At 39.7% G+C, this 9,221-nt stretch overlaps 1 long non-coding RNA gene across 1 annotated transcript; it reads right to left on the reverse strand.

The window, feature by feature from the left end:
* Window positions 1-4,596: 4,596 nt before the first annotated feature.
* Window positions 4,597-5,243, reverse strand: LOC138698795 (uncharacterized). The gene is made up of 3 exons (XR_011331937.1): window positions 5,153-5,243; window positions 4,877-4,985; window positions 4,597-4,709 (listed from the first exon to the last, which is right to left on the reverse strand). It is a non-coding gene; the product is annotated as an uncharacterized lncRNA (long non-coding RNA).
* Window positions 5,244-9,221: the final 3,978 nt, after the last annotated feature.

A 9,221-nucleotide genomic window follows, 5' to 3' on the forward strand; every position in this document is an offset into this window, starting at 1 on the left:
TTTTTGCGTTCTTATGCTGCCTCTGTTTTTTGCGTTCTTATGCTGCCTCTCTTTTTTCCGTTCTTATGCTGCCTCTATTTTTTGCGTTCTTATGCTGCCTCTGTTTTTTGCGTTCTTATGCTGCCTCTCTTTTTTCCGTTCTTATGCTGCCTCTATTTTTTGCGTTCTTATGCTGCCTCTGTTTTTTGCGTTCTTATGCTGCCTCTCTTTTTTCCGTTCTTATGCTGCCTCTATTTTTTGCGTTCTTATGCTGCCTCTGTTTTTGCGTTCTTATGCTGCCTCTGTTTTTGCGTTCTTATGCTGCCTCTCTTTTTTCCGTTCTTATGCTGCCTCTGTTTTTTGCGTTCTTATGCTGCCCGTCTTTTGCCCGCTTTTACGTTCTTATGCTGCCTCTCTTTTTTCCGTTCTTATGCTGCCTCTGTTTTTTGCGTTCTTATGCTGCCTCTGTTTTTGCGTTCTTATGCTGCCTCTGTTTTTGCGTTCTTATGCTGCCTCTGTTTTTTGCGTTCTTATGCTGCCTCTGTTTTTGCGTTCTTATGCTGCCTCTGTTTTTGCGTTCTTATGCTGCCTCTGTTTTTGCGTTCTTATGCTGCCTCTGTTTTTTGCGTTCTTATGCTGCCTCTGTTTTTGCGTTCTTATGCTGCCTCTGTTTTTTGCGTTCTTATGCTGCCTCTCTTTTTTCCGTTCTTATGCTGCCTCTATTTTTTGCGTTCTTATGCTGCCTCTGTTTTTGCGTTCTTATGCTGCCTCTGTTTTTGCGTTCTTATGCTGCCTCTGTTTTTGCGTTCTTATGCTGCCTCTGTTTTTTGCGTTCTTATGCTGCCTCTCTTTTTTCCGTTCTTATGCTGCCTCTATTTTTTGCGTTCTTATGCTGCCTCTGTTTTTTGCGTTCTTATGCTGCCTCTCTTTTTTCCGTTCTTATGCTGCCTCTATTTTTTGCGTTCTTATGCTGCCTCTGTTTTTGCGTTCTTATGCTGCCTCTGTTTTTGCGTTCTTATGCTGCCTCTCTTTTTTCCGTTCTTATGCTGCCTCTGTTTTTTGCGTTCTTATGCTGCCCGTCTTTTGCCCGCTTTTACGTTCTTATGCTGCCTCTCTTTTTTCCGTTCTTATGCTGCCTCTGTTTTTTGCGTTCTTATGCTGCCTCTGTTTTTGCGTTCTTATGCTGCCTCTGTTTTTGCGTTCTTATGCTGCCTCTGTTTTTTGCGTTCTTATGCTGCCTCTGTTTTTGCGTTCTTATGCTGCCTCTGTTTTTGCGTTCTTATGCTGCCTCTGTTTTTGCGTTCTTATGCTGCCTCTGTTTTTTGCGTTCTTATGCTGCCTCTGTTTTTGCGTTCTTATGCTGCCTCTGTTTTTGCGTTCTTATGCTGCCTCTGTTTTTGCGTTCTTATGCTGCCTCTGTTTTTTGCGTTCTTATGCTGCCCGTCTTTTGCCCGCTTTTACGTTCTTATGCTGCCTCTGTTTTTTGCGTTCTTATGCTGCCTCTGTTTTTTGCGTTCTTATGCTGCCCGTCTTTTGCGTTCTTACGCTGCCTCTGTTTTTTGCGTTCTTATGCTGCCTCTGTTTTTGCGTTCTTATGCTGCCCGTCTTTTGCCCACTTTTGCGTTCTTATGCTGCCTCTGTTTTTGCGTTCTTATGCTGCCTCTGTTTTTGCGTTCTTATGCTGCCTCTGTTTTTGCGTTCTTATGCTGCCTCTGTTTTTTGCGTTCTTATGCTGCCCGTCTTTTGCCCGCTTTTACGTTCTTATGCTGCCTCTGTTTTTTGCGTTCTTATGCTGCCCGTCTTTTGCCCGCTTTTACGTTCTTATGCTGCCTCTGTTTTTTGCGTTCTTATGCTCCCTGTCTTTTGCCTTCGTTTGCGTTCTTATGCTGCTTCTGTTTTTTGCGTTCTTATGCTCCCTGTCTTTTGCCTTCGTTTGCGTTCTTACGCTGCCTCTCTTTTTTGCGTTCTTATGCTGCCCGTCTTTTGCGTTCTTATGCTGCCTCTCTTTTTTGCGTTCTTATGCTTCCCGTCTTTTGCCCTTTTTTGCGTTCGTCTGCTGCCTCTCTGTTTTTGCGTTCTTATGCTGCCCGTCTTTTGCGTTCTTACGCTGCCTCTCTTTTTTGCGTTCTTATGCTGCCCGTCTTTTGCCCTCTTTTGCGTTCTTATGCTGCCTCTGTTTTTGCGTTCTTATGCTGCCCGTCTTTTGCGTTCTTACGCTGCCTCTCTTTTGCCTTCGTTTGCGTTCTTACGCTGCCTCTCTTTTTTGCGTTCTTATGCTGCCCGTCTTTTGCGTTCTTATGCTGCCTCTCTTTTTTGCGTTCTTATGCTTCCCGTCTTTTGCCCTTTTTTGCGTTCGTCTGCTGCCTCTCTGTTTTTGCGTTCTTATGCTGCCCGTCTTTTGCGTTCTTACGCTGCCTCTCTTTTTTGCGTTCTTATGCTGCCCGTCTTTTGCCCTCTTTTGCGTTCTTATGCTGCCTCTGTTTTTGCGTTCTTATGCTGCCCGTCTTTTGCGTTCTTACGCTGCCTCTCTTTTTTGCGTTCTTATGCTGCCCGTCTTTTGCCCTCTTTTGCGTTCTTATGCTGCCTCTGTTTTTGCGTTCTTATGCTGCCCGTCTTTTGCGTTCTTATGCTGCCTCTCTTTTTTGCGTTCTTATGCTTCCCGTCTTTTGCCCTTTTTTGCGTTCGTCTGCTGCCTCTCTTTTTTGCGTTCTTATGCTGCCCGTCTTTTGCGTTCTTACGCTGCCTCTCTTTTTTGCGTTCTTATGCTGCCCGTCTTTTGCGTTCTTATGCTGCCTCTCTTTTTTGCGTTCTTATGCTTCCCGTCTTTTGCCCTTTTTTGCGTTCGTCTGCTGCCTCTCTGTTTTTGCGTTCTTATGCTGCCCGTCTTTTGCGTTCTTACGCTGCCTCTCTTTTTTGCGTTCTTATGCTGCCCGTCTTTTGCCCTCTTTTGAGTTCTTATGCTGCCTCTGTTTTTGCGTTCTTATGCTGCCCGTCTTTTGCGTTCTTATGCTGCCTCTCTTTTTTGCGTTCTTATGCTGCCCGTCTTTTGCCCTCTTTTGCGTTCTTATGCTGCCTCTGTTTTTGCGTTCTTATGCTGCCCGTCTTTTGCGTTCTTATGCTGCCTCTCTTTTTTGCGTTCTTATGCTGCCCGTCTTTTGCCCTCTTTTGCGTTCTTATGCTGCCTCTGTTTTTGCGTTCTTATGCTGCCCGTCTTTTGCGTTCTTATGCTGCCTCTCTTTTTTGCGTTCTTATGCTGCCCGTCTTTTGCCCTCTTTTGCGTTCTTATGCTGCCTCTGTTTTTGCGTTCTTATGCTGCCCGTCTTTTGCGTTCTTATGCTGCCTCTCTTTTTTGCGTTCTTATGCTGCCCGTCTTTTGCCCTCTTTTGCGTTCTTATGCTGCCTCTGTTTTTGCGTTCTTATGCTGCCCGTCTTTTGCGTTCTTATGCTGCCTCTGTTTTTGCGTTCTTATGCTGCCTCTGTTTTTGCGTTCTTATGCTGCCCGTCTTTTGCCCACTTTTGCGTTCTTATGCTGCCTCTGTTTTTGCGTTCTTATGCTTCCCGTCTTTTGCCCTCTTTTGCGTTCTTATGCTGCCTCTCTTTTTTGCGTTCTTATGCTGCCCGTCTTTTGCTTTCTTCTTCTGTCACCCTTTTGCGTTCTTCTGTTGCCCCTCTTTTGCGCTCTTCTGCTGCCCCCATTTGCGCTCTTCTGCTGCCCCCCTTTTGCGTTCTTCTGTTGCTCCTCTTTTGCGCTCTTCAGCTACCTTTCTTTTGCGCTCTTCTGCTGCCTTTTTGTGCGCTCTTCTGTTGCTCCTCTTTTGCGCTCTTCTGTTGCTCCTCTTTTGCGCTCTTCAGCTATCTCTCTTTTGCGCTCTTCTGTTGCTCCTCATTTGCGCTCCTCTTTTGCGCTCTTCTGTTGCTCCTCTTTTGCGCTCTTCTGTTGCCCCCTTTTTGCGCTCTTCTGTTGCTCCTCTTTTGCGCTCTTCTGTTGCCCCCTTTTTGCGCTCTTCTTTTGCTCCTCTTTTGCGCTCTTCTGTTGCTCCTCTTTTGCGCTCTTCAGCTGCCTCTCTTTTGCGCTCTTCTGTTGCCTGTTTTTGCGCTCTTCAGCTGCTTCTATTTTGCGCTCCTCCGCTGCTTCTTCCTTGCCGTCCTCTGCTGCTCCTCTTTTGCGCTATCTCGTCGGCGAATTATCCTACATATTGATAATCATTTTAGTGCGAATTATTCCAAGACAGAATGGAATTCTGTTATAAATAGGTACAAGTAATCTAAAGAAAATACACTAGATAGGATATGTAGTAATAAATAGTTCAGCAGCTGTTAAGCTAACCCCCTGCTGTTAACTTACTTGTGGTGAGTTGTTAATGTGTCATCATATTGATAGCCTATTCCTTCCAGGTGTGTGTTTTCTCCAAAAGGGCTTTCCACACTGTAGGTATTATTATCGTCATTGTTGCCTGAAACAATCATTTAAATAACTATTTGTAAAAGTGTCATACACCCTGAAGCGTACAGACGGACGTACATGTAAATTATTATTTCATTTTTTTCATATTTAACTTGTGTCTGATTTACATTAATAAATAGTTCAGGAGCTGTTAAGCTAACCCTGCTGTTAACTTACTTGTGGATAGTTGTTAATGTGTGATCTTATTGATAGCCTATTCCTTCCATGTGTGTGTTTTCTCCAAAAGGGCTCTCCACACTGTAGGCATTATTCTCGTCATTGTTGCCTGAAACAATCATTTAAATAACTATTTGTAAAAGTGTCATACACCCTGAAGCGTACAGACGGACGTACATGTAAATTATTATTTCATTTTTTTCATATTTAACTTGTGTCTGATTTACATTAATAAATAGTTCAGGAGCTGTTAAGCTAACCCTGCTGTTAACTTACTTGTGGATAGTTGTTAATGTGTGATCTTATTGATAGCCTATTCCTTCCATGTGTGTGTTTTCTCCAAAAGGGCTCTCCACACTGTAGGCATTATTCTCGTCATTGTTGCCTGAAACAATCAATTAAATAACTATTTGTAAAAGTATGATACACCCTGAAGCGTACAGACGGACATACATGTAAATTATTATTTCATTTTTTCAAATTTTAACTTGTGTCTGATTTACTTTAATAAATAGTTCAGCGGCTTTTAAGCTAACCCTGCTGTTAACTTACTTGCGGAGAGTTGTTAATGTGTCACCATAGCCTATTCCTTTTCCAAAATGACTTTCCACACAATAGGCAATGTTTTCATCATTGTGATCTGAAACAAGACAGTGTTAATAATCAGGATCGTACGAAAACCAACAAACAGTTTTAAATCCAAATTCTCCCTGTATCTCTAATGATTGTTTACTTTTGCTTTGATTAAAAATAGTATCATTATGGAACTTGGGAAAATTAATCGTGCTTTCAACATTATTCCATGGTGAGTCGAGGAATGTGAATCTACATCATCAGGATAATGATCATGAAGATGAGTTTTATTATTATTATTATTATTATTATTATTATTATATTATGTTAATGTATAATGTTATTTTTATCTTGTTTATAAATAAATAAAAATGAAAATAAATAAATAAAAAATGTATATAAATAAATAAATAAATAAAAATATATATGTATACATACTTAAATAAGTATAAATAAATAAATGAATAAATTAAATAAATAAATAAATAAATAAATAAATAAATAAATAAATAAATAAATAAATTTATCATCCGTAATTCTTGTGATTAAAAAAAAATAGGTGATTGTACTGCATTCTTCGATAAACAACCGCTAGATGGCAGGACATGTGAAAAACAGATGACTTCGGACAGGATGATGAGGATCTACAGGTGAGAAAAATTTTCGCTTTCCTCTTGGGCATTCATGGGTTTACAGTAGGGAATGCGGGGAAAGGAAAATAGCTTGAGGCTCTATGATGGCAAAAGGAATTTATAGCAACCCCTTCCACGTCGTTAGGAGGCATGTGTCACGATTAACCACCGCGACCGGCAATGAATATTCAGACCGCGATTTAAGTAAGTGTTGAGAATTTAGCTACTGCCAGACGAAACAGCAAAATAGTTATTGTTGGTTACTTTTTACTTGCTAATCTATGCTCGTAGTGTATCCAGCTATTTGCTGACAACACGTGTTCCACTATGTTTCACTATGAATTTCCTCTTCTTACAAATGATGGGTAAAAAGCACGAAGCTTGTTGTATATTTCAGAAGCCACATTCCAAAGATGAGGTGTATTCAATATATATTGGAGAGAATTGTCCAAGGTTACAGGGATTGTAGATTTTAGATTAGTTCTATGGATGTTTGTGACAGGGCAGTTTAAGAGGATATGTTCCAAAACTTCTTCGTTATTGTTGCACCAGCAACAACTACTAGAGTCAACAAGATTAAAGTGGTAAAGATACTTTTGAGTGATAATATGTCCTGTCCTGGCCCTTGCTAAGAAAGTTCGTATGTGTCTGGGAATGTTGCGGAACATTTGTAAATCATTAGGTTTCTTTTGAATGTTTTGAAGTACTTGACCTTTATCAGAAGAACGCATAATTCGACCCATACTTGCTAATATAAGTCAAGGAATAAGATGTACTAGATTTTCTACTCAAAATAATACACAAACAATTGAACATTGTTTTACTTACTTACTTACTTTTAAGGAACCCGAAGGTTCATTGCCGCCCTCACATAAGCCCGCCATCGGTCCCTATCCTGTGCAAGATTAATCCAGTCTCTATCATCATATCCCACCTCCCTCAAATCCATTTTAATATTATCCTCCCATCTACGTCTCGACCTCCCTAAAGGTCCTTTTCCCTCCGGCCTCCCAACTAACACTCTATATGCATTTCTGGATTCGCCCATACGTGCTACATGCCCTGCCCATCTCAAACGTCTGGATTTAATGTTCCTAATTATGCCAAGTGAAGAATACAATGCGTGCAGTTCTACGTTGTGTAACCTTCTCCATTCTCCTGTAACTTCATCCCTCTTAGCCCTAAATATTTTCGTAAGCACCTTATTCTCAAACACCCTTAACATATGTTCCTCTCTCAAAGTGAGAGTCCAAGTTTCACAACCATATAGAACAACCGGTAATATAACTGTTTTATAAATTCTAACTTTCAGATTTTTTGACAGCAGACTGGTGATAAAAGCTTCTCAACCGAATAATAACAGGCATTTCCCATATTTATTCTGTGTTTAATTTCCTCCCGAGCGTCATTTATATTTGTTACTGTTGCTCCAAGATATTTGAATTTTTCCACCTCTTCGAAGGATAAATCTCCAATTTTTATATTTCCATTTCGTACAATATTCTGGTCACGAGACATAATCATATACTTGGTCTTTTCGGGATTTACTTCCAAACCGATCGCTTTACTTGCTTCAAGTAAAATTTCCGTGTTTTCCCTAATCGTTTGTGTATTTTCTCCTAACATATTCACGTCATCCGCATAGACAAGAAGCTGATGTAACCCGTTCAATTCCAAACCCTGCCTGTTATCCTGAACTTTCCTAATGGCATATTCTAAAGCGAAGTTAAAGGTGATATTGAACATTATTTTAATGTTGAAAAAGTGTATAATGGAGGAGAAAAGTAAAATTTTAGTCATTTTCGATCAAAAACACATTCTCGTTTTCTTTCTTTTCTTTTATGAAGAAATGAATCAGCAATCTCTCATTTATATTTCGACCAAGTTCGAGTGTTCTGTAGCGCTTGATTGGATGCACCATCGAATTTGAACTGGATCTCCTGGTCACGCCTATGTAATTGGCGGTGGCTGTGACAACACCCAATATTTGTCTTAGAGCTTTGAAAACGAGACAACTGGCTGTATCTTACATTTTAAACTTTGGTAAAGCTACCTCTCATGTGGTAGCTATTAGGTTACGTCTTCAAAATTCTCCAATGTCCCTACAATGGAACGGCGGAAATCTTAGTGAGACAAGTGGTCAATAGGGCTTGGAGCTCACATAGATACTTTCTCTCAGTTCTATGGTTAAACAACAGAAACCGTAATTAAAATTGTTCGACATAATTAAGCCTATATCGAACTGTCCCACTTTTCAACATTTTTCAGACGTTTTCTCGAACTATAAAACGAATATCATGTAATCTTACAAGGATATTCATTGTTGAAATCGTCTATTTTATTCTTCTAAGTACTAGTACACATTTTTTCAATTGAATTTTTTGTAAGTAATTGATTAACTAGCGGACTTACTCGTGTTAATTATGTAAGTTTGTGAGGCTTACGGCTGTTTCGGTGTTTCATCACACCATCCTCAGAGCCTACTAGATCCCGGCATCATCTCGAACTTCTCTGCCTGTTATGTGGGTGCGTTTGATTGTTGAAAGGTGTTGAAAAGTGGAGTCAAATAGTGTGTGTGTGTACTGAAAATGATCTGTGTGTTAAGAAACAGGTGTAAGCCGCACAGACTTACATAATTAACACGAGTAAGTCCGCTAGTTAATCAATTACTTATATTCAAGTGTTAAAAATAGTGTACGCAAGATTCAAAATGGATTAATTTTTTATGTATAGAAATAGGCAAATTATGTACTAAAACCATTAAATAGACACTAAAGTCTCAAATAAGCATTTTAGAGTACTATAAATCTCTACCAATCTGCATAGTTCTCCATGAAATGTGAAATGAATGCTTAAATTCCAGGTATAAGCATGAGGAACACTGAACCCATGTAGTTAAGTTAGTAGTTTCTTTCAAACAATAGGCACGTAGTACAAACGTCATAACCTAGAAGTAACGAGATAAAATAAGATAATTTTTTATGCTCGACCATGCCGAAAAGTAGTAATTATACACCTGATAGTAGACCTTTAATGCACCTCATTAAAGTACACCTATTCATTATAATTCAGTTGTTCAGCCAATGAGAAATCACCTTTGTACCATTATAAAACCGCAAGTATCGATTATTCTCGGATATGCAATCGAAAGACAATGAGCGAAAAGTCACGGAGGCTGGAAATCCAATACTGTCGCAGAAGGTCATGTTCTGTTACTATAATAATTACCGTTAATTGTAAATAATATTCAAATAAATTCAATTTGCCATCTCGTTTTTCAATTCTAAATCAATTTCCAGGTTATATCAAGACTAATGTTCATTTTATTCTCTAGATTATATCAAGGTCAATGACATTCGTGGCTCGGGAAAAATCAATACTTTCGCGTCTGCGCACATCTCACAATTCAGGTCAGT

The sequence above is a fragment of the Periplaneta americana genome, chromosome 4, assembly GCF_040183065.1.
Source record: "Periplaneta americana isolate PAMFEO1 chromosome 4, P.americana_PAMFEO1_priV1, whole genome shotgun sequence".
NCBI lineage: Eukaryota > Metazoa > Arthropoda > Insecta > Blattodea > Blattidae > Periplaneta > Periplaneta americana.